Below are 23914 nucleotides of genomic sequence, written 5' to 3'. Positions count from 1 at the left end.
AGCCGAATGTTTGTTTATTTTGGTTAGTAGCGTGGATGGGAAACCCCATCCACAGTAATTGAAAAACTTGTGCAGATTGTGGCCGAGGGGTAATAGAATAATTACTAACTAGTTAAACCCCTCGGCCACAATATAAAAAGCCTGCAGCTCTCCATGTTCATGGTGGGTGTGTTAGGAGCGGAGAGAGCGAGAGGAACGAGAGAGTGAAAACGAAACTTCAAAATAGTAAGACAGTGACAGCAATTGCCCAGCCTGACCTGTGTTTTGTTTTGTTTTGTTTGTGTTCGAGACTTGTTTTGTTTAAATATTTATTTTCGCTCTGTGAGCAAGTTTTTTTTTGTTAAAATATTTGATTTATTTTTGCTGAATAAAAACGGCACCGCCTTTAACTGCAGTACTTGCCTGGTGTGTGTTTACCTTTCTTCTTCTGCCGTGACGTCACCGCCCAGCCATTCCTACCACACTGCCAAACAAAACACACAGGTTTAACACAAAACAAAGGTATTTACACTACCTTTCTCCTTATACGCTTGAACACACTATCAAGCGGGCTTCTAACCACACCAGCAGCCGTGAACAGACTGGCTGCTTCCTTCATATACCCTGCACCTGGCTCTAATTTACAATAATCACCAGGTGCAGGGGATGATTACTAATAAAACAATTAAAAAACAAAATGTGCATACGTACATGTTTTCTGCAGGGAGGATATTAACCCCCTCCCTGCTGTGTTACAATATATATATTCTTGATTAGTTTAGTTTAATTGTTTTAGATTTCTTTATTTTATTGCATTTTATGACGTGGCTTTCTTGAGGCCTGTGCAAAAGGGACATTTTAAATAAACTGTGTCAAGCTCATTTTGTTGTCTATGTGTTTGTACAATTGGGGGTATTTGTCAGCCAGCCCAGATTGCAAAGAACCTGAAATATATATTTCTGGGGGCGAAATCTCCCCCCAGTGGTGTAGTGGCTACATCTAATTGGGTAATCCTTGGTAATTATTGTAACGCCCCAGTTTATTCTTAAGCAGATTCACCACCAAACTGTCCTTTAACTACCGAGCTTGAGAAGAAATACAGAGTTTTTTAAAAACAGTACAAACATTCCAAAATATGTGGCAATCTTGATTTTTGCATTTTTGTTATTCGAAAAATAAGGTATTGAACGCTTCTGGTTTATCAAGTTATTTACTGTTCAGAATTGTACACAGCTGTAACAATTTCTACATTCACACAATTACTGTTTTGAGATTTTTCTTTTATTAGGGAGCTCCCCTAAATTCCTTGTTTAGAAAGATACAGGGTATTAATGTTTGTGACAGGGTAGCCGTCTGCCGTGTGGGTACGTACATTCGCTGCTGAGTGACAGGCAGGAGAACGAGCCGGAGGTTGAAGTTGATATATCCCATTTATTTATCAACACACTAAACAGTTAACATAACACTACCAGCAATAGTAGTGTACGGAGTTCATCCAACAGAGTGTACGAAAACTTTGGTGGGATCTACAATCTCAGAACTAATATTCTCTAATCAATAATAAATGAACTCCTGCTACTCGCCCAGCTGTCGGCGGTTTCGACTTACTCACTCTTCGGTATCCAACCCTGGTTCTGGTTCTCTCTCACTCACTCACACACACACACACTGTGCTGAAGAGTTTGATCATGGTGGATTAACGGTTAGGGTGGATATGTGACGGGCAGATACATGACAGATTACTGTATATAACATTATTTACAATATACATTATTACACGCGCAAGGACTCAACCCTGCTGCAGATGTACTGAATAGTAGTCATTTTAAATAACACTTCACACATTACATTCGTCTCCTTAAATTGAACTGGGAGAAAAGCGCAAATGGGAAGGAATGATTTCATGTCGTGTGGAATGTCAGACCGGGTCCCATTCTCACAGGTCCTATTTGTCATGTTTTTCATTCAAAAGAAGTTTACAACAAGTCAGCATCTCCCCAGCTCCCTTCTAACACAGAAATAATGAGGTGCATGCTGATACTCAAGCTCATAACATCAGACATCCATTAAACAGATGTGAAATTAATATGTGCTCATTTCCTTAAGCAGCAAGTTAGAAACTTTTTTCCATGTCACAGAAAATGCACACAGAAATCCTCTACTAGTACAATGAAGTCTCTAATTAATGTGTTGTTTTTAAAAGAGTGTGAGTAATTGAAAGCTAAAACTACTGTGTGCTAGGAAATTTCAACCCATGCTCACCCATTACAAAACGTTTATTTTTGTCTGAAGCACATGGTTACTTTGTTGAACTACATAACATCTTTTCACGGGCAAGCAGTTTGCCTCTTGTATACTTGTTAAAGCAGAAAATACAAATAGACTGTTTTCAGTTATGTCTGAGATCATTTTCCTAAAATAGAAAAACCTAATGACTCATACTTAGATTAGACAAAATGAACCACAGTCTGTGGTCCTTAACAACTTTGAACAATACCCATTTCAAAGTGATTCCAGAAACCTAAAACTGTTTTTGAAGTGTCTATAAACATCTGTCACAAGTGACTAATTTAGAGGGTGGGATGGTAAATAATTTATTGTGTGCAGGTGTGTGTTCTTTTACTTAAATTATTATTATTATTATTATTATTATTATTATTATTATTATTATTATTATTATTATTATTGTTATTATGATATTGTTTGGATTGTGTTGTATGATTTATTTTGATTAATGTACTGTGTTGAATGTGTGTGTGTGTGTATTGGTTATCTTTTTGTTTGTTTCACCAATTAATAATTGAGCACAATCAGTCACGTACCTTGGTAGCATTTTAGAATAAGGTACAATAATAAACACTTTATTAACCCTTTGTAGATGATGAATACATAGTATATAAACTGTGAACAAACAGGTTATAAATATTTATAAAGCACCTTATTAGCATCGTTATGAATGCTTTATAAAGCCTGCTTATAAACACTTTATTAACCATTTATTAATGTATTACATAAATATGAAAGAGCAAGCTATACATATCTATAATATAATATCGCTGCTTATTAATGTTTTATAAATATATAATATGTGCTTAATAACTATGTTATAGAGTGTTAATAAAGCATTATAGATGGTTTATAACCATGCAACAGCCATAGACTGAATAACATTTAAACAACCCAAAGTACATTAGGTGGTTAAAAACTGCCCCCTTTATAAAAACGTAATTTTGTCTATGGCTATTGCATGGTTAAACATCTCAAAGTAGTATAGGTGGCTAAAAACTGTCCCCTTTATAAAACTGTTATTCTGTCTATGGCTATTGCATGGTTATAAACAATCTATAATGATTTATTAACACTATGTAGCATAGTTAAGCATTTATTATATATTTATAAAACATTAATAAGCAGCACCGTAATATAAATTGTTGCCATAATATCTATAACATATTGTTATTAAACAATTGTATTTTTAGGCATCATTTTTTATTATTACACATAATACAGGTACTGGTACCTTAACACTAGCACTGCCATAGTCGCTTTTTGAACGGCTTTTGCAATTCAAATTTAAATATCTCTGCTTATGTGAATATCTCATGCATGTCCGTTCTTAAGTGTTACTTAGTATTTGAATTAAATACCCATACGGTGTTTTAGCTGCAGAATCGTAAAAATGAATAAGTTATAAGCACTTGCTTCTTCAACCGCCAGACCAGCAGTTTATGAGGCATATTGAAATCAATACAATATAGTCGACAATTTAGTCTGGGCTTTGTAATAAAATCAAAGTCATTGTGAAATAGCGTATTGTAATCCTGTTGAGTACTTGAAACATTGATGAAAGTCATTCTACACATCATATATTATTATTTACACTACATTTCTCAGGCAGAATGACTGTGCCACCCTGAGTGTGATGGTGCAAAAAAAAAAAAGTGCGTATTCTAAGCTCTCTGCACAGATCAGTGACCATCGGGACTGATACTAAACAAAAGCCAGCGACTGTTGCATTTTACAATGCAACGAAGTACGGTGTGGATATACTGGATCAAATGGCATGGCTGTATTCTGTCAATGGTGGTTATCGCAAGTGGTCTGTGGCTGTTTTTTATAATGTTTTGGACCTGGCAGCCATCAACGCTTTGGTTTTGTACAAAGAGTGCACCGGAAACACAATCTCTTGGAGGGACTTCATTTTGCAGCTAGCCCTGGAGCTACGGCAGAAATATTTTGATATTAGACACGAAAGCCGGCTGGCAAATGCCCCTCAAACTTCAGCCAGCACTGCGCCCACTGGCACATGGAATAAAAGACAATGCCAGGTTGCTAAATGCAATAAAAACAGAACTTTTGATGTCTGCGCCCGTTGTGAAAAGGCAGTCTGTGGCAAATGCACTGGTACAGTTGAAAAGCGTGTGTTCTGCTTAGATTGTAATAAAACTCTAAACAGACAGACAGAGCCTTTGAACTGTTTCACTCAAAGCGCTTTCACGTTGCATAAGTTATGTTATATTTTAGTTTTATGCTATTTGTATAACTAGTTATTTGTTTTATAATTTTATATGTGCATACAGCTTTCTACACCTGTTTACACAGAAGTTTATTGCGTAAAGTTTATTTTATTACAGTTTTTCATGTTTATGTATATGTGATCTTTTTGAAAAAAATAAGAAAAAAAGTTTAATTTTCAATGTAAATACGATTGTTTATTTTTCATTTTCATATTGAAGCCATTTTAAAATGGAGCCGAACATTTTGCGAGTGCGGCAGTTGTATGTTTTATCTCGGTGGTTCTAGTGTTTACACATTTTTCTGTTTAGTGCTTAACTCATTCGATGTCTATAGAAGTCTATTAAGGATGTATAACTCATGAATAGTTGTATACTTTAGTTGGGGTACTGCAAAACACTCTGTAGCTGCCTTATAGAGACTTTATAGATGTTTATTAAGGATGTATAAGTCATGTACTAATGTTTTGTAACATTTCTGCTACACATGCGTTGTAACCGGAAATGACGACACCTGCAACAGAATTCTATCAGCCAAACCTTATTCATCCAACCCGTACAGCTGCAGAGCATAACACAAGTCAGGGAGAGACAGGGGGTTCACACCAAATGACTCACACACACTAGATGGTAACACATCACACTTACCCTAGACAGGACAGGATGATGGTACACACAAGGATTAATGTCCAAAAAGGGGAACAGAACAGTCCACTTTTCCAACTGGAGCATTAGAAAGTCCAATTACTCGTTTCCATCCCGCTCGGGCCATATGCTAATTATATCCCAGCATGCACCACTCCTGCGGTATGCAAATTAGGGTTCTGGCTAATGCTAGTATAGATACACATTTTAACAGTGTTACCCTAGGAGGTTCTACACTATATAACTGTATTTCACAACATTTATAGCTGTGTGTTTAAACGTCTTTATCTATCTATGTATCTGTCTATCTATCTATCCATTGTTTATTGATATACATACATTTGAGTAGTATGGGGAAACTGAGACTTCAGAATGATATTTGATAATTCATGAGTGTTGTATGTTACAGAGGTTAGGTAACACTTTTGGGATTTCAAGTAGCTACATTATGTCAGACCTCCTTTAAGACTATGTATTGCTGTGCATATACCTTCACCTTCAGTCTCCGGTTTGAATGACGAGTTGAAGAAATCAAACAACTGGGTGCAGTCCATAACAACACAGTGTGGTGCTCTCTTGGACTCTAACAAAGCTAGGAAGGATACTTTTAATAAACTTTATGAAGACACGATGAACAAGTTACTGAACAAACAGCAGGATCAGCATTAACACATGTAGACTACTAGATATTTTTAATTAAAACTTTTTTTAAATGAATTGTAGGAACTAACAGTAACTTAAATACTGAAACTTACACAAATACAAAAGTCCTTTTATTCTTTTACATGTTTTACAAACAATTCACAAACCATGTTCACTTTTCTGTACGAGGTACCTGAACTGAAGAACAGCTCCATGTAAGTAGAAGCTTTTTTTTTTTTTTAGTACTGAAGTATTATTTAGGCTATTGGAAATACCCACGAAGCGACATAGTCCACCACTAGGATAATGAAGCCTTAAGGCTACTAGACCACAGATGGAATTCTGAGCAAACTGCATTACTCACGTAATATTGAAGAAAATGTTTGTATTCATTAACAAAAAAAACTAGTGCTGCATAAAATCACAAAACAAACAACAGAAAAACTTTAAATGTTATTTTTTTAACATACCCATTTTCTAATAGCAATAGAACTCTCATAAGAGGGCTTTAACATTATGTTAACTTATGTTTTTTTTTTTCCCTTATTACTGATAACAATGGAATGAATTAACTATTTTATTTATAAATATTTATTTTGAGAAAATAAATCGAGAGTAGTGTCCACTATTGCTTATAAAGACCCTGAGAATATGTAATACTGTCTGGTTTTAACTTAAATCCATAGTTTTGTAACTGGGTAAACACCTTATCTAACCTCTCGATGTGACCACTAAAGTCACTGGAGTAGACAAGTATGTCATCAAGGTAAATAAGTAAAATCTCAAATACATAATTGTCCAATGTCTGCTGCATAAGCCTCTGGAAGGTTGCCTGGGCGTTACAGAGGCCGAAGGGCATCCTAGTGCACTGAAAAAAGGTCAAAGGATGTGGTGACAGCAGTCTTTGCCTGATCCTCTTTGTCCATGGCTATTTGGAAGTATCCTGAAAAGAGATCTAAGGTAGAGAACAGTTGCATTTCCAAGGCATCTTGCGATTATTCCACCCTAAGGAGTGGAAAGGCATCTTTGCATGTTACTTCATTTAGCTTCCTATAATCACAGCAGAATCTTATCATCCCATCTTTCTTCTTCATGACTACTGGGCCGTGGCTCTCTTTTAACACACCCTTCTATACCACTTCTCTGATGTGTTTCGTGAATTCATGGAACACCTGCGGTGATACACGTCTGTGCCTCTGTTTGATGGTAAGTGCATCACCTGTGGGTATTTTATGAACAACAGCCAAAGTCAAAATCGCTGTCGTGCATGGAGAAGACCTGCTGGTCTTTCTGTAGGAATTCTCTGAGCTGAATACACTGTTCTTCACTTCTGGGCGGGCTGAGACTTAGTTAACTCTTTAATCAGGTGTACCATGCCCTCTTGTTGTGTAGGAAGCTTTTTAATTGCTGTATTTAAGATTCTAAACTCAAAGCCTGTGTATCTGAGGTGGCGCCTGTACATACAACAACTGTTCCTCTTGTTTTACCCTTGAATTGGGCTGCTAGCCTTAAAACGAGGCGTCCAGCTCCAGGAACCGGCTACTCTACGTAACCCTCCCGTGTATACACCGCTACTCTACGTAACCCTCCCGTGTATACACCGCTCCCCTCTGGCATGACGAGCCATCTCCCGCGGATGTTTTTAAACCGACGGACACTCGGTCAAGACCCGCCCACCTGCTGATTGAGGTCCAGCCCAGCCAATCACTTGCTGCCCTTCCCCTCAACCAAGCCTAGCAGGCAGTCTCAATCAAGTCTCAATCGAGCGCCCGTCTGTAAAACAATAATTCAACCAAACAAATCAACTCCAAAACGACACACAATAAACCCATTTCCCCATACAAATTTCACCAACACTAAATACACACGTGCAGGACAATCGCCCTGCTACATACCTCCCTCCTTAGGATGAACCCTAAGGGTTCATCCGACACCACTATTTAATATTACTATCATTAAATTACAATTTACACTGACAGACATCTTACAAAACCCACAGTCTAAACACCCAGTCTGAACAAAAAATAACAAAAAAAATTACTCTATCTCTACTCCCCATCCCCCCAGTTTATTTTTTATTTATTTATTTTTTTTAAATATACTATTCTAACACATATGGGTGGGTGGGAGGGAACATTAGAGCCCAGCCAGCCTCAACCAGCCACCAGACAGCTAACTGGCTCCAATGTTAATCATCACAATTATAACTATACATTATCATTTACTATTATTTACCATCATTATCATTTATCAGTATTCCCATCACCATAAGTATTACTTTAATGTAACCGTAATCATCCTTATTATTACCATCACCATACACATCACTAATTTACTAACATCATTCACCATTATCATTATAATTTATCACCATTACTACACTATTTAACTTATCCTTTAACCTTATAATTTATCATTCCTATAATTACCATTGCTAACATCACTACAATAATCACTTCATATTATCAATAACTATCATTCATACCATAAATCATTTACCAATAATCAACTAACATTTACCAATAATTAATTTACAACAACTATTCTCACCCCTGGGCTTCTATGAGGGGGCGCCCATTCAATCCTGCTTACCCCCTAAACCCAGTGTCCCTTCACGGGGCTCCTCTCCGGTGGATGGCCCCACCTCCTTCCAACACGATCTCCCACAAATGACTGGTCCTCCTTTGCTGACGTTCGGCAGGCAGTTCCTCCCGCTGGCTTCCGGGCAGGCAGTCTCTCCGGCTCTTCCCTCGCCAGCTTCCAGGACCGGAACTCCTCCTTCTGTAGCTCTCGGGGATGGACCTCCCTCGGCCTCTCTGACATTCGGGATCTCGAGGCTCCATCCATCTGGTACAGAAGCCCCTGAGGGTTACCTGCGGTCTGCCCTTGTCCCCCCCAAAAAATTTCAGAGGTTTGCTCCTCCATGTCTCTCCTTGGTGATCTAGCCTTGCTTCGGCAGGATGCAGCGGAATCCACTTCTGACACCATATGTGACAGGACGACAGCAAGCTGTACAAAAGGCAAAATAAAACACAGTACAAAAACTACAAATAAAAGGTACCCCAGAGGGCGAGCGCTAGCCTTAAAACGAGGCGTCCCGCTCCAGGAACCGGCTACACTACGTAACCCTCGCTATACATCACATGGGATCACTATCCCCTAAACTAACCTACTGATGAGCCGGTATTCATACAATGACTCGTGATGCTTCATACGGCCTTGGCTGGGCATTGCCTTCACAAGTACCGCTTGCAGTTTCAGGGTTGCGTAGCTGTCGTTCCTGCAGCGCGGACCCTCTCCTCCCGAGTATACGCTGCTACCCTCTGGCATGGCGTTGCAGTTGCCCCGAGCCATCTCCCGCGGATGTTTTTAACCTGACGGACACTTGGTCAAGACCCGCCCACCTGCTGATTGAGGTCCAGCCCAGCCAATCACTTGCTGCCCTTCCCCTCAACCAAGCCTAGCAGGCAGCAAGTCTCAATCGAGCGCCCGTCTGTAAAACAATAATTCAATCAAACAAATCAACTCCAAAACGACACACAATAAACCCATTTCCCCATACAAATTATACCAACACTAAATACACACGTGCAGGGCAATCGCCCTGCTACAAGTAGATAAAAACCCTTACTGAATTGGAAAATAAATTAAACTTCTGAAAGCTTTTGAAGACTATGCATTTGTATTTGTTTTGTTCATCTTTGAATGAATACATTTGATTTATTAATATCTGCCTGTAATACAACAGGCTAAAATGTTCTCAAATTGTGTAGTCTTCAATATTTTTTTGTTTATTATGTGGAAGGTCAATGTTCTCTTTCCCAGAAGGAAGAGTAAACAACTGCTAGGTTGAGAACACAGAGGAACTGTAAAAAAAAATGCAAGAGTGTCAGGAGAAAAATAAACAAAAATCAAAACTTTGACAATCCGCTAATCACACTTAACAAAACTGTATTTAATAGTGTTTTCTTTTTATGAGTAGAAGAAATAAGATACTTACAAAAAAAGAAAACACTATTAAATAAAGTTTTGTTAAGTGCGATTAACGGGTTGTCAAAAGTTTTGATTTAGTCCGGGCCTTAATCTCCCCATATGTAAATTTGTAACATCATGATGCAGTTATTCAGTAATATGCATGAGGCACTGAAATCATAATTGGCACTACTGTTTTGGCTCTCTCACCAACCTCTTTTTTGTCTTTTGGAGCTTTTCTACTCAGTAGCTGCAATGTGCTTTACCCTACACTGAACTCTAAAGTTAAATGGCATGCACAATAAACCTACTCTCTCACTGAGATCACACAGGCCCTATAAAAATCTAACTGTAAACATTAGAAAGCATTGAAGTGGTTCACACCTGGCCCTCTAAGTACCCCAGATGGATTAATTAAAAGCACACAGTGTGCAATTCAGAAAACCACAAAAAAGCTATTCAAGACACAAGATGCCTTTTATCTTTCCCCGGCTTTACCAAACAATTGCATAAAGATAACCAGCTGATTAACGCCTGTAGCTGGGCTGGGCCAGGTACATAAGGAGGGGGCTTCTGTGATTGTAAATACGAATGTTGTGATTGTAGAAATAAATAATAGTGGGATTGGCTTTAATGGGGAACATGACGCTGTGTGTAGCAGCCTGCCCGCTGTGTTTAGTTGCGGGAATGAGCAGCATGTGTGTGATTACCATCTGCGAGCTCCTAATCAGCAGGTGGGCATGGAGCAGCAGAGTGCCAGGAATAAAGATCCCAATTGTACAGATCAGGGCTGCTGTAAGCCATAGGGGTCAGAGCGATGCTCCTGCTGAAGCATTGGTCCGTCTGTGCTACTGAATGACTGAGCTAAGGAAATGGAGCAATCGAGTGAATATCCGAGGTTGGAGTTGGGTAAACTGCCAGAGGAACAGGGAGTTCCTTTTGGGATAGTAGATCCCACCCAGTATAGCAGACAGGTGTGGAAGCCAGACCTCCATTTTGTTAGTGGAGTAGCGTGAGCCGTTTTCACAAACCTTTATTTTGATAGCTTTTGTACTGTGTTTATTTTGTATTTTGTACGCTGGGTTGTATGTCCCACATGAGCTACCATTGCTGGTAGCGTCACAAGGGATTCCTGTGTGTGTAAATAAACGTGTGCACCTACCTTCTGTCTCCATCTCCTGTCAATCAAGCAGCAAACACGCATACACGTCTTCCAGAGAATTTAATCAATCATTTATTGCAAGTACTCCTTACATCACAGGTAGCAACACCCCTTACAACGCCTTTTTTAAGAAGTGGAAAAATCTGTGTTTCTTCTTGTGTTTTTGTCATGCTGTGAGCGACGTAGAGTTTTCCTGCCAAGTTTTGCCAGCTTTCATTTTCTCTGTTTTTACAAATAACCTCATCCAACTGAAAACTCTTATTGCAAATTCCTGTTTGTACCCAATTTAACAGCTGGAGAGACTGAAGAAGTAGCTCGAAGATTCCCACAATCATTTAAATTTTAAAATATGTTTGGAAAAACAGTGCATAGTTTTAAAAAATTATAATTTCAGGAAATTGACAACATTTATTTTCAGACACTCCGGTGTATCAGAGTTCATTTACTACACTGCAGTTACGCATTTGTAGTAGCAAGCAGCACTGCATTATTTTGGATGGCAAAACTAAATAAAAAATATATTATTCCCATAACAAATGAGCATGGAAACCGTGAGAAGTTTTGCATCACCTAGAATTTTAGGATTGAGACATTATTAAAAAAACAAAAAAAACTATTAACATAATTTAGATCTTTTATTAAACATCATGTAATCAACCCAACTGCAAAACGATATCGCAAAAGTCTACCGGAAGCCATAACAGTAGTACAGTATTTCATGGTAGATTTCAAAACATCAAATTTCAGTTTTTGTCAGTTTTTCATTAAGTATATGGAAAACTACAAAGCAGTATATAATTCAGCATGTTAACATAACATCCAGCTGGTTTCATTTGACTTTATAAAGCAACATTTGTTAATTATGTTGGGTGGAGCAAAACTTTTGGCTATAGCTGTACAGACCAGGGACAGGAACAAAGGACAACATATTTCATATGTGAATCCTTGTAGATAGACAATTACTAATTATATTAATTATTTAACCCCATATTCAAGGGGTTACTAAATTTGACACAAAATCTATATTGATACGGAGCCCGGGTTTTGTTTCATGGAGTATTTCTCAGTTATACAAAACCAATAAAGAAGTCTTACTTTAAATTGAAATGAAGAGCTTTAGCAACCATTTTCAAATTCCACTAGATACATGCCAGCCACAAAGGAGCCGAAAGACACTCCACCCTGACCACTTCAATGAGATGGTCAGTATGTGAGGTACTGTACCCTAGAGAAGGCCAGGAATGCACAGAGGATAACATCTGTAAGACATGAAAAGAAAACCAGAAGCATGAGAAACTCCTGGCTTCTTTCTAGCAATAATCATTAATAAGGTGCTCTGTTTTGCTGTACTCATTTGTGAAAACAAACACATCCAACACATGTTCAGCAGATTTGAAGAAAAAAAAAATGAAAAAAAGAAATTCATTCTTCACTGTGAAAACTGTCTATTTTGTGTACTTTTACCCTGCATTTTTTAAACTCATCAATTGTAAAAGACCTTGAAAAAAATATGAAATATGTCCAATTGAACAATGAATTAGGTCAATTAAGTTAATTGAGAGCTTAAGTTGTAATAAAAACCAGAAGCCTCTGTGGCCTTCAATGACTGAAGTTTGACACCCCTGTTCTAGAAGATTAACAGACTCCTTCTACTACTGCAGTAATGAATTAAGAATGACAAAACAAAACATCAAACAAGAAAACCTGCCGAAAGCATAACTTTTTAGAATATATTTTCAATTGCAAACTACTCAATTTAACTAGCCAACCCTTGTGAAATGTTCAGGAGTAAGTCAATAGACATCTAGTGAAAAATGTTCAACACTACACCGGTAAGAAAATAAAGTTACTTTTATTAAGTTTTGCACTTTTATTAAGTCTGTAATACAATGATGCATTTACGAGGTTGTGCTTCAGTTAATTTGATTTCAGATAATGTAGTTTTTTTATCTTTTCTCTTTTACGCAAAAACATATTACATTTCTGTATTTCTGTAGGTTCATAATGGAATGAAAACATGAAGCTCACACAGACAGATTTCTAGGTTGACACTGCACAACGTATTGTTAATGTATTTTTCCCGCATCCACAATAAATAATTTTCATTTTGGTAAATTAAGTGGTATTAAATTAGGAACGACTGGAGACTGGAAGCAAAGCACAGAATATTTAATCAAACAGCAACTTTCTGATATGAATTAAGAAGCTCTAAAAGTAGGATTATAACATATTGTGGTGGTGTCAGGAAGGATGAAAGACAAGGTTTCAAGGCTAAACATTTTTATTTGTTTTAGCCTTAATAATTGCTTTAACAAAGCTGCTGTCAGCCACAGCAAGTCGGCTTTCTCTTCTCTTTCTCTCTTCACTGTTCTCAGTCTGACCCCAGGATCCAGCTCTCAGTTCCTTTTATAGGAGAGTTGAAGGGAGGCGGTGCCCATTCCAACCAATCCAGAACGGACACTTAACCCTGCTGGAAGGTTCCAGAATGACAGCTGTAGGAAATCCCCCAGCCCAGGTGCCTCAGTCTGGGGTTCGGAACACTCTAGATGAAAATGGGCGGGGCCCCAGCCCCACCCATCTCACCAGCCCGCCTCAGGACTTGCCGTTACAATATGATTATCCTTTTTTCATTCATTTTTGTTTTCAGTAAACTCAAAATTATTAAGGTTACCAATGTTTTATTGTTTTTAGTGCAAACAAATAAATTATATTCCAGAGATTCAGGGAGTTCAGCAAAATCAGATTATGTATTTTTTAAGAATGCAGTTTTAGAAATGTATTTCTACAGTGCTTAAAAAACTTAGAACATGGTTTAAAGTAGTAAAGAGAAATAATTACTTACTTGTTTACCATGCTGACATTATTCTGATGGTTTCAGTTAGATCACGGGTGGGCAATTCCGGTCCTGGAGGGCCAGTGTCCCTCCAGGCTTTTGTTCCAACTGTGCTCTAAATGACTTAATTAGACCAATAATTTGGTAATAATTGGTCCAAACAAGTGTTGTGCATGTATGACTGTGCGTCAAATGGGAAGACACTTAACCTTCAACACTGAAGACGTACAGTAAAGAAAGACTGCTTTAAATATGTATAACATGTTCCCGTATATTTTTCATTTTGACATCGAGGAGAAGAATGCTCATGGCAGAGAGCTGTATGGGTCTTGCGAACACAAAACTCCAGAAGACATAAGACGAAAAAGGTAAGCCTGGTTATTATTTTTTTTCTCATGCTTACTTGTTTCAAACTATTTTCATGCAGTATAAACTGCTGAAGAAAAATCCCTGGACTTTCAAAAATGCTTGAGACTGCTGTTGAATCCCATATCTTTTAAACTATCTGAAATTTGTGAATACATTTTCTTGTTTCGAACGCTTGACTCCAGTGCTTGCACCTCGTCAACGTCCCAAGCCTTCACTTTCCTCTCGTCGACATCGATGTCAGCCATTTTTTCTCACTTTTTCTTGGAATGACACTTGAGTGTGATGACGAAAAGCAATAACCCCGCCCACAGCCTGCTTCGGCCCCAAGCCAGATTCAGATATGTTGCGAGGCTGGAGTTTCATGGTATGGGTCCACTCGAGTCTGGTATCTTGCTAATGGAAAACCACTCTAACTGTGAGGGCCCTCACGGCTCGGGTGTGCAGGTGGAAAAGGGGTATTCGAGTCTTCTGAGTCCGAGTCTTTTGCAGCAGTGACTCGAGTCAGTCAGAGTCACAAAAAATGTGACTCGAGTCCTACAAGTCTGGTGTCAGGGGTTTCAATTCATTTTAAAGTATGTGGCACTTAAAAGGTATTAAGGGGCACCCGTTTCATTGGTCCAAAAAAGGGATTAAAATTGTGCATTCTGGCACATTCTTGCATGGTTTAAGCATGTGCTCGACTCCATTAGTGCAATGAAGGAGCTTTATTTCAGCACTGCTCATAGCAAAGCAAGATGAACAAGAAGAAAATGGACTTTTGGAGCATCACTTCCTCTGCTATACAAGACTGGATGAAAATAGAACTGGTATTTACTTTTAATCAAAACAGTTTAATAGTTTTATACTATGTAAAAGAAAATTGAAGGCTTAACGGAAAGTGTTCATGCTTCAGTACATCAAAAGCACAGCGACTAGCTTGACATTAATGTAATGTTGTTGAATGAAACATTTTTCTTGCCAAAAGCTGCAATGCTACTTTGTTTTAAAATTGTTCTGCCTTAAAAAAAATGTCATAGCAACAGCCTCTCCCAAGTTGCGATAATTTGCATTTGTTGAAATTCAAAATTAACTATAGCAGCTGTGGTGTACGTTGTGTTACAAAAAGCAAAAGAGAAAAGTATGTTTTACAAATAATTATGTTTAAGTGTTTATGATCTGTTTTAGGAACTTGTCAGTAAAAGTGCTTGGCTTATAAGATGTATGACGTCACAGCAACTAAGCAAACAGCAAAATAATAGCCAGAGGTGGCTAATCTCGACATACATTATACAAAGGTGCCAATTAAAGACATCCTATAATTGGCACATTTACTTTCCAAAGATCAAGACTTTCATTTGACAAGCATTTTGTCGAGCTTCACTATCATAACAACAAATTATAATTATACGATTTTAAACCATCAAAAATGAAACCTGCTGAAGCTCTGCAACTGCCAAATAAAAAGAAACTCAAATCTGGATGTCAAAAATGGAAAGAAAAGACTAGAAAAAAAACTGTAGTAAGTACACTGTCAAATTTTCTATGTAAATTTAAAAAATATTATTTCTGTAAAGTTTGTGTTCTGTTTTCTGTTAATTTAGTAAGCTACAGTAAAAAAAAAAATAATGTGCTAAAATCAAATACCAGTAGTTTTAAATATTTTTTATTATTATTATTATTTTCACATTGTACAGTAATGTGTAAAATGCAGCAGAATGATTTATTTTGTGTTACTGGTATTCATTTGATTTGTGTAAAGGCCTACTGTACAGATTATCATTATTTTTATTATTATTATTATTATTTTTTTTAATCAGACTCATGTCTCCAGACATGTCTGGTTTAGCGAGGGACTACTGATTATGAAAACCTTTTTGATAGAAAAATATTTTTGATTTAAGGATGAAGGTGGAGGGGGCCCACTGGAGGTCCATTGCCCAGGGCCCATGAAAAGCTGGTGCCAACCCCGATAATAGCCATTGCCATTGATTTTTTATTTTATTTTATTTATTTAAATAAATTTAGTGGTCACCAATTATTTTTATCGTTTTCTCCCCAATTTAGTAATGTTCAATTACTTTTAGGCTCAGCCCACCACTACCACCCCTGTGCTGACTCAGGAGGGGCAAAAATGAACACACGCTGTCCTCCGAAGCGTGTGCCGTCAGCTGCCCGCTTCTTTACACACTGCAGACTCACCATGCAGCCACCCAGAGCTACAACGTCGGAGGACAACGCAGCCCTGGGCAGTTTACAGGCAAGCCTGCAGGCGCCCGGCTAGACCACAGGGGTCACTGGTGCGCTGTGAGCCAAGGACACCCAGGCCGACCTAGCCCTCCCTCCCCCGGGTCAGTCGGCAAAGGAATAGTCTGGACTCGAACCGGCAATGTCCAGACTATAGGGCGCATCCTGCACTCCACGCATAGCGTCTTTACTGGATGCGCCATTTGGGAGCACTAATTAAGAAGTTACTGAGTGGACGAGGGAAATGAAAAGCTAAACTCGCACCACCAGTAGTTTTTATTCTCTTTTTAAGCTGGTACAACACTAAAAGGATACTTGCTATTATTTATACTTATATATTACTAAAAATCATCAAGGTAGTCATCACTCTTCCAGTAACCACTGCAAGCAATGAACATTTGTTTTCTGTTTTAATTTGTTTAAACTATGAACCTTCATGACCAATCCTCATCCAAGTGATCTGCTTGTAATGGCAACTGAAAAGTCATCGGTAAAAAAAAAAGAAAAACTTGATGTCCTAGTTGATATCTTTGCAGAAATGAAGCCTAGAGGATATCCGCTGCTTCACTAGGTTTATTCATGCAATGAAAGTTTGTTGCATGGTTTTTATTATTATGGAGAGGGGGCCTCTAAATGCATTCTTTGCCCCCCTCCTCCCTCCCCCCTTTAAAGATCCATTTCAAAGCAGTGGCTAGTCAGGGTTGGTTGGTTTGCTGACTGACATTTGTGTTTCAGATGAACTCTAAAAATAACATTTGAGTCCCCAAGGCCAACTGCCTCAAAAATTGACAGAAAAAAATGACATAAGTGGTTCAAGTTCAAAGGCATAATGTTTATAAATAAAACAAGCCTTACTCCATTTGTACAAAGTGAGATTTTAAAGGCTTAAAACTGATAGAAACAGACAGGATAAGTTGTCATACTACATTTAATATTGTACAGTAGTGTCAGCTTTTGACTATAAGCACAGTTTTGAATATAATTAGCAAACCGAGACACAGAACTGCACTTTTAACACTTTTATTATATACAGAAATTGAAACAAAACAAAAGCCTCTCTCCACTTGGAGACCTAGACTAAACACAGCTTTTCTTAACTAAAGGGTTGGGACGACTAAGCCATTTACCCAGCAAAAACACTCTTAACTTTGAACACCACTGGACAGCTAAGCTGTTTACTGGTCACACGCATTTACTTCAGATATAACCACACACTACCTTATTTTCTGGATACACAGCACTCCTTGGCTGGACACACAGTACCAGCTCTCTGGCAGTCCTCCCCTTAATGGAGCTTCAAGCTCTATTTTTATACTCTGTGGCTGTCCCCAATCAACATCAGTTATCTTATTTGGGAACAGCCACATTATCACATGTACTTGGCAGGGTTAAGGATTAACCACATCCCTGCCAACCACCACCAAAACACATATAAACATCACTTTTATTTACAAACTGGGCTCCGCCCTGTCATTATATATATAGTAACACAGCCTTCGGCTAAGGCTTGTTTGCACAGAATGCTACTTTTTTTGCACTTTTGTGCGCTTTTATTATTTACAGAAATAAGACAAAAACCGTAAGCCAAGGGCCTTTAAACACCTCAGAAGTGGTATATATCACTGGAAATGCAAGGTCTGAAGTGGTTTATACCTCTTATAACATGGCTGTCATTTGGGGTACCTGTCATTTAGGGTAAGAAATATAATTAAAACACATTTTAAATTAAGACAAAACCAGAAACTTTTATTGTGTATACACGTGCATGTAACAGGGCAAGGAGCCCTGTACATGGATTTGTTTATTTATTTTTAGAACGGGGTCTCCCCCTCCGCCCCTGTACAGTTTATTATTTTGTATTTGTTTTGTTGTAGTATTGTTATGATTTATTTTATGTATTTATATGACGGCGAAGCGCCGCTGGTTTTGTTATTGTTTTTATTTTTAAAACGTGTTCTGGCAGAGGCGAGATTGGTGCTCGTCCTCTGCCAGGAATAATTTAAAAACCTCGTGCAGAAGGTGACCATCTCCCGAGTTTAATTAGTGGTGTAATTGTTGCTAATCGGGAGATGGTCACCTGCATAAAAGCCTGCAGCTCTCTGCACTCGAGGTGGGGGTGTGTTAGGAGCAAGAGAGAAAAACAAAACTAAAAATTAAACCAACAGGATCAGTGAAGGCTATTGCTCAGCCTGACCTGGGTTTTGTTTATATTTTATGTTTGTGATTTTGTTTTGTTTAACCTTTTTATTTCGCTCTGTGAGCAAGTCTTTTTGTTAAAACTTTTTGTTTATTTTTGTATTATTTGAATAAATGGCGCACGCAGCGTCTTCTTTTTGAACTGCAGTACTGCCTGGTGTCAGTGTTTTTCGGTTCCTGCTTCTGACCTGACGTCACCACTCGTCCACCCTGCCACAGTGCACTTATTTATTTTTTCAGGTGGACTGCTGTCTTCACTCGGAAAGTTGGTGTTGTACCAGTTATCTGGCGTTTCATCCCCAAATATATTAAAAGGAAATAGGTGGAATGTCACTTATTTTTTGGCAGTGGTTTTGTAACTAATAACAAATAAAATGGCAGTCACGTGATGCTGTTTAACCAATCAGAGGTTGTTAGTTTTCCAAGCCATGTTTTTATATCTATCTATCTAGCTAATATATATATATATATATATACACACACACACACACACACACACACACAAACACAGTTAGCACTCAGATATACAATACTTAGATACAACATCTGTCACGTTTTACCATCCTTGTATTAAGAAACAAACCAATTCCCAAGTAATTAACAAATGAATGCACTTGCCCGTCACACGCGACTTCCGACTCCATCACCATTTTTCTGTTACTAAGCCCATCTCTTCAGTGTTACAATTTATTTGAATATCCATCACAGTCCGTGTTTATTTATTTATTTATTTATTTTTTCTCGCATGCCAAATCAGTTTTTATTGAGCAGTTACACAGCGCTTCCTCCAATTTCACATGACGAAAATGCAGCCAAAACAAAGCAAACGAGACAAGCGATGGTAATGTAAAACAGTTAATCATTGAACAGTTTTAGATACTGTGAGGTACTGTATGCCTTCGAATTTAAGACACCCTCGAGTTTAAGACACAGCCCAGATTTCCCACCCTCAATTTGAGGAAAAAATAAAACATCAAATAAATACGCATTTACAAAGATACAACCTCGACTACGCTGTTGTATCGTTCAAAACTGACACGAAACAGTGTTGCTGTAAATTAACCACAGAGCTTGTTTATTGTGCTGCACACTGTTTAATACCTAAGACGGAGTTTCTGTCGTACACTTACCATCACTCACTTACGCCATCACACATCCTGGCAACAGCAGCCCGACACAACAGTACACAGCATCAGGCAACATGTAACCCAGCAACCACAACAGCAAAACAAACTGTGGTATTTGTTGGCATGTCGAAAAAAAAGGGTCTGATCAGCTTTTCGGATCTGTCCAAGCTGGTACTGTTTGTTAGAAATGCTGAAATTGTTAATGTTTCTCTTGGAATTCATCAGGAAGCTTGGTTTGTCTTTTCTCAGCAGTGTCACGTTGCTGCTTGTGTATTCGGGCAGACGTCTTTGTTGTTGTTTCTTGGAAGTCAGTCACGTTGCTGTTTGTGTACTCGGGTAGTCACGTCTTTTGTTGGCGATTGTAATACACGCATCACTATACTGAACTCGAATTTAAGATGCAGGCTATTTTTGAGAAACAAAAAATGGTTAAAAAAGCACAGTCTTAAATTTGAAGGAATACAGTATTTTATTTTTTTAATCTGTGATCTTTAGTTGTTTTTGTGCATTTTTATTTGCAAATGAACTGTGACTTAGGGCCTTATCGAGCACTATATCCTGCAATTTTGCATACTGACTGGATTTAATTCTGGATACTTTTTTGTGTTGTTTTTAATCTTTTGCTAAATTGCATTACCTTTTATGTTGTATGCAGTTCTGTGCATGGGTAACGTGATTTCATTTTGCTGTTGGGTCATTAAAGGGGAATTTTGCATACTGCTACAATACCTACCGGATTTGAACGTATGAATTGTATTACAGTCCACATGTCATCTCTTTTGGCAAGTGATAATTTCAGAATCATATTGTTATATATTAAAATACTTATCGAAAATATAGTACTGTACCAACAAAACCAATACAGTACATCTAAATGGAAGCCTACTTATTTTAAAACACAGTCCTTTCAGCTATGTATTTTTGACATATCTTTTTTGTGTTTCCTGAAAAACAGACTGGAACGTGCTAAAATGAAATAAGATATGCATCACACACGTTTAACCGTCACTGAAGACAAAATTTGATAGGGTCGGATATGCGAGTGCTGACTGTATATAAGAATATTAAAGAATGTCTCCACAAAGTCATAAAACAGTTCTTAGTAATGGTGAACTAACCTTACATGCCCGCCTCATTTAATTGTTGATATTTGAGTTGGGACTGGTCGCACACTCAAAAAAAGAAAAGAAAAATAAAACTCTGCTATATTCTCCAAGACATGACCACTGTTGTTGTGCAGCATAATCTTACATTTTAATTGCTTAAAAACATTTTAATGTAACCAGAAAGTCACTCGTGCATTACGGCTCAAAAACAACTTGAGACATTATTGTGTGGTTATATATTCTGACCCATATATTATTCTGTTTATGAGCATTAGCTGATTAACTGGTAGATTACTCCATCCACATTTTTAATAAAGGTAACGATCTTATAGCGGCTCTCCTGCATAGTAATACTGATTGCTTAACATGCTGTCGTAGTCAGAAATCATAGAAAGTAATTCCACATAATTTCCTCTATTTCAGGCATTGGTGACTTCATCGTGCCCTCTGAATACCAATTCTTGCTTGCCAATGTAAACAACAGAATCAATCAAGCATTTAAGAACCTCACACTTTTTTCTTACTTTCTCATTGTGATGTATTGTATCCCTATGCTTCTGCTCATCCAGTTGAACATCAATCTGGGTTTGTCCAAATGTTTTGAGTGTTACACTTACAGTGGCTCACAAGTGACTTTGGGAACGCTCATGTTTTTGTGCTGACTTCGATAGACATCTTAGATTGCTGTAGCCAGTGCTGTTCCATATCGCCTTTTCTGTACTTAAAATTCTTTTAACTGACAGTTACCGGTAAGCCACTATTGTTTCGTAACTAAATCGACTACGATGTCTCAGTTGTCTGATAACATTTTTTAATTTGTAAAAAGTTATTTGAAATATTACTTTTCAATAACAGTCTTTATAATAAGCAATATCGCCCTAGCATATTTATGTCCCACCTCTGCTTAGTAATGATTGGACAGCTGCAAAACCAGGGCAGATCTTTGACATTCCCACGGGTTAAACTCCCAAGACCTTCAACTGAAATGTAGAATACCTTCAGGTTTATTTCCTGCATCTGCTCACTCATGATTGGACACCTGCATAACAAGGGGCAGATCTTTGATTCTCCCATTGGTTAAACTTACTGAATACCTTCAACTGTTTATGTCCCGCCTCCGCTCACTTATGATTGGACTGCTGCAGAGAAAATGTAGACCACCTTCTATTGGTTAATTTTATTTTATATAAAAATTAAAAAAAAATTCTGCACAATTAAATTGCCAAAAAAAATCAGCTACGATCAACTCGTTGATTAAGTCGGTCCAATTAATCCGTTAATATATTAGGGCTGTCAATTAATTGCACTTCTCAAGGTTGCAGAACGACTGGAATGCAACATGGCTAAGCCGAGAGGCTGCCTTGTGCGTTACCATATGGAACCCCAGTAACTAGTAGCTTGCGTTGTAAGGGTCGACTGGGAAGCTGCCCTTAACAATGTAGTTCTAAAGCCAGGGTTTTGAGACATTCAGTCTGCAGAGTAAAGGTATGAGGAGTAGCCCACACCGTTGCATTGCATATGTCCTTGACAGATGCACCCTAGAATAAAGCCCACAAAGTTGCCATGCCCCTGGTGGAATGGGCAGTGAGCTTTTCTGGAGGGGGCAAGTTGGCCAGCTCATAAGCAGTCTTGACTGTGTCTGCTATCCATTTGGACAGCCACTGCTTAGACAGGGCTTGACCATCGACTTAGCCCCATAGCAGACAAAAAATGTCTGAACTGGGCAGAGCGTATGGAGCTGTCACTCCCAGTAAGACTGGAAAGGAGGTGGATGGAAAGCCTCCAATTCCAGACTGGTTAACATGAAATGCTGAGATCATCTTCAGCAAAAAAGGCAGGATTGGTACAGAGCGTAACCTCTGTCCTGGCCTCTCTAAAAATTAAGCAGGCTTTTGCAATGGAGAATGCCTGCATCTCACTCACTCGCTTTGCAGAGGTAGGCAAGAAAGCCGCTTTGAGCGATATATATTTCAGCTCATAATGCATAGTACATTAAATACAGTGAAATACAGGGCATTTTACATTAAATACAAACAGTAAAAAAATGCAAGTACGTTAAATACAGGCATAATACATTAAATACAAGGCTAGGATGTGAATTCTAAACATTGTGGATGTGTGTGTATCATACAGAATCGTACGAACAAGATGGGGTGAAAAACTGGTACGGGTCCACCGGTTCGCAGTCACCGCGGGTAGCAATGTATAGGGATGCCCACCTGTACAAGCCACTGGCAAAAACCACTTAGTTAGTACACACACGAAACTGAGGCAAGCCTGCTTGTTAGATGGTACTAACAGCCTTCGCAATGGTGATGCTAAAAGCAGTCACCAAAACGGCATTAAGATACTGTGGATGAGATTACAAGCAATCAACACCCGAAGCGTGTATCTTGGCCCGGCGCATTCCTGCTGAGCCCAGCAGCTGCTCTCAATGTACGTGTGCAATGCACCACGTTTAAGACCGGCCTGAGTGTAGTCTCTGTAAAAGAAACAGTAAATAATGTCTCGTAATAAAACGATAATAAAATGTCCTGCAACAAAAAACGAGGGTTGCTGTGCATGATTTTTTTTTTCAAATATCAGTAATCGTATCCCGCTAGTAAATGGCAAAATAAAGCAGAATACATTTCAGTGTAGTTCTCGAACTTAACAGACTGTGGCAATGTGCCCCGCCCCTGTGTGCATTTGTATGTTATATGTTGCATGTAGTGTGTAAATGTTGGTGTACAGATATTGCTGCACGGGATATAAATGGGTGTGTGTAGCATGAGTTATTTAAATATATCATTGTATTTAGGCACAGGGATTGCACTTCACTTCACGTGCATTTAAAGTACTTCATAATATGTGAGCACAGGGTTTTCACAGATTAGTTCACATGCTGGGATTCAAGTGAATAATTGGTAATTGAATCCCAGCACAATTGTATATATAGATGCACATCTCATTCACATGGAAGCACCAGCACCGTACTTGTTTTGTGTTTAGTGTTCGTCCCTGTTTGTTAGTGTCTGTTTGTTTTGTTTGTCTATTTATTTTGGCCTCAAGTGCCGTGTCCTGTTTTCTGTTCAGCATTTTATTTTCTGTCTGTTTTATAATAAACCGCGCAGCAGCACATTCAATTCATCACATCAGCTCGCAGT

This window comes from Acipenser ruthenus, chromosome 5, assembly GCF_902713425.1.
Source record: "Acipenser ruthenus chromosome 5, fAciRut3.2 maternal haplotype, whole genome shotgun sequence".
NCBI classification, from domain to species: Eukaryota; Metazoa; Chordata; class Actinopteri; order Acipenseriformes; family Acipenseridae; genus Acipenser; species Acipenser ruthenus.
The sequence above is the reverse complement of the archived record's forward strand: the minus strand, read 5'-3'. Positions refer to the sequence as shown.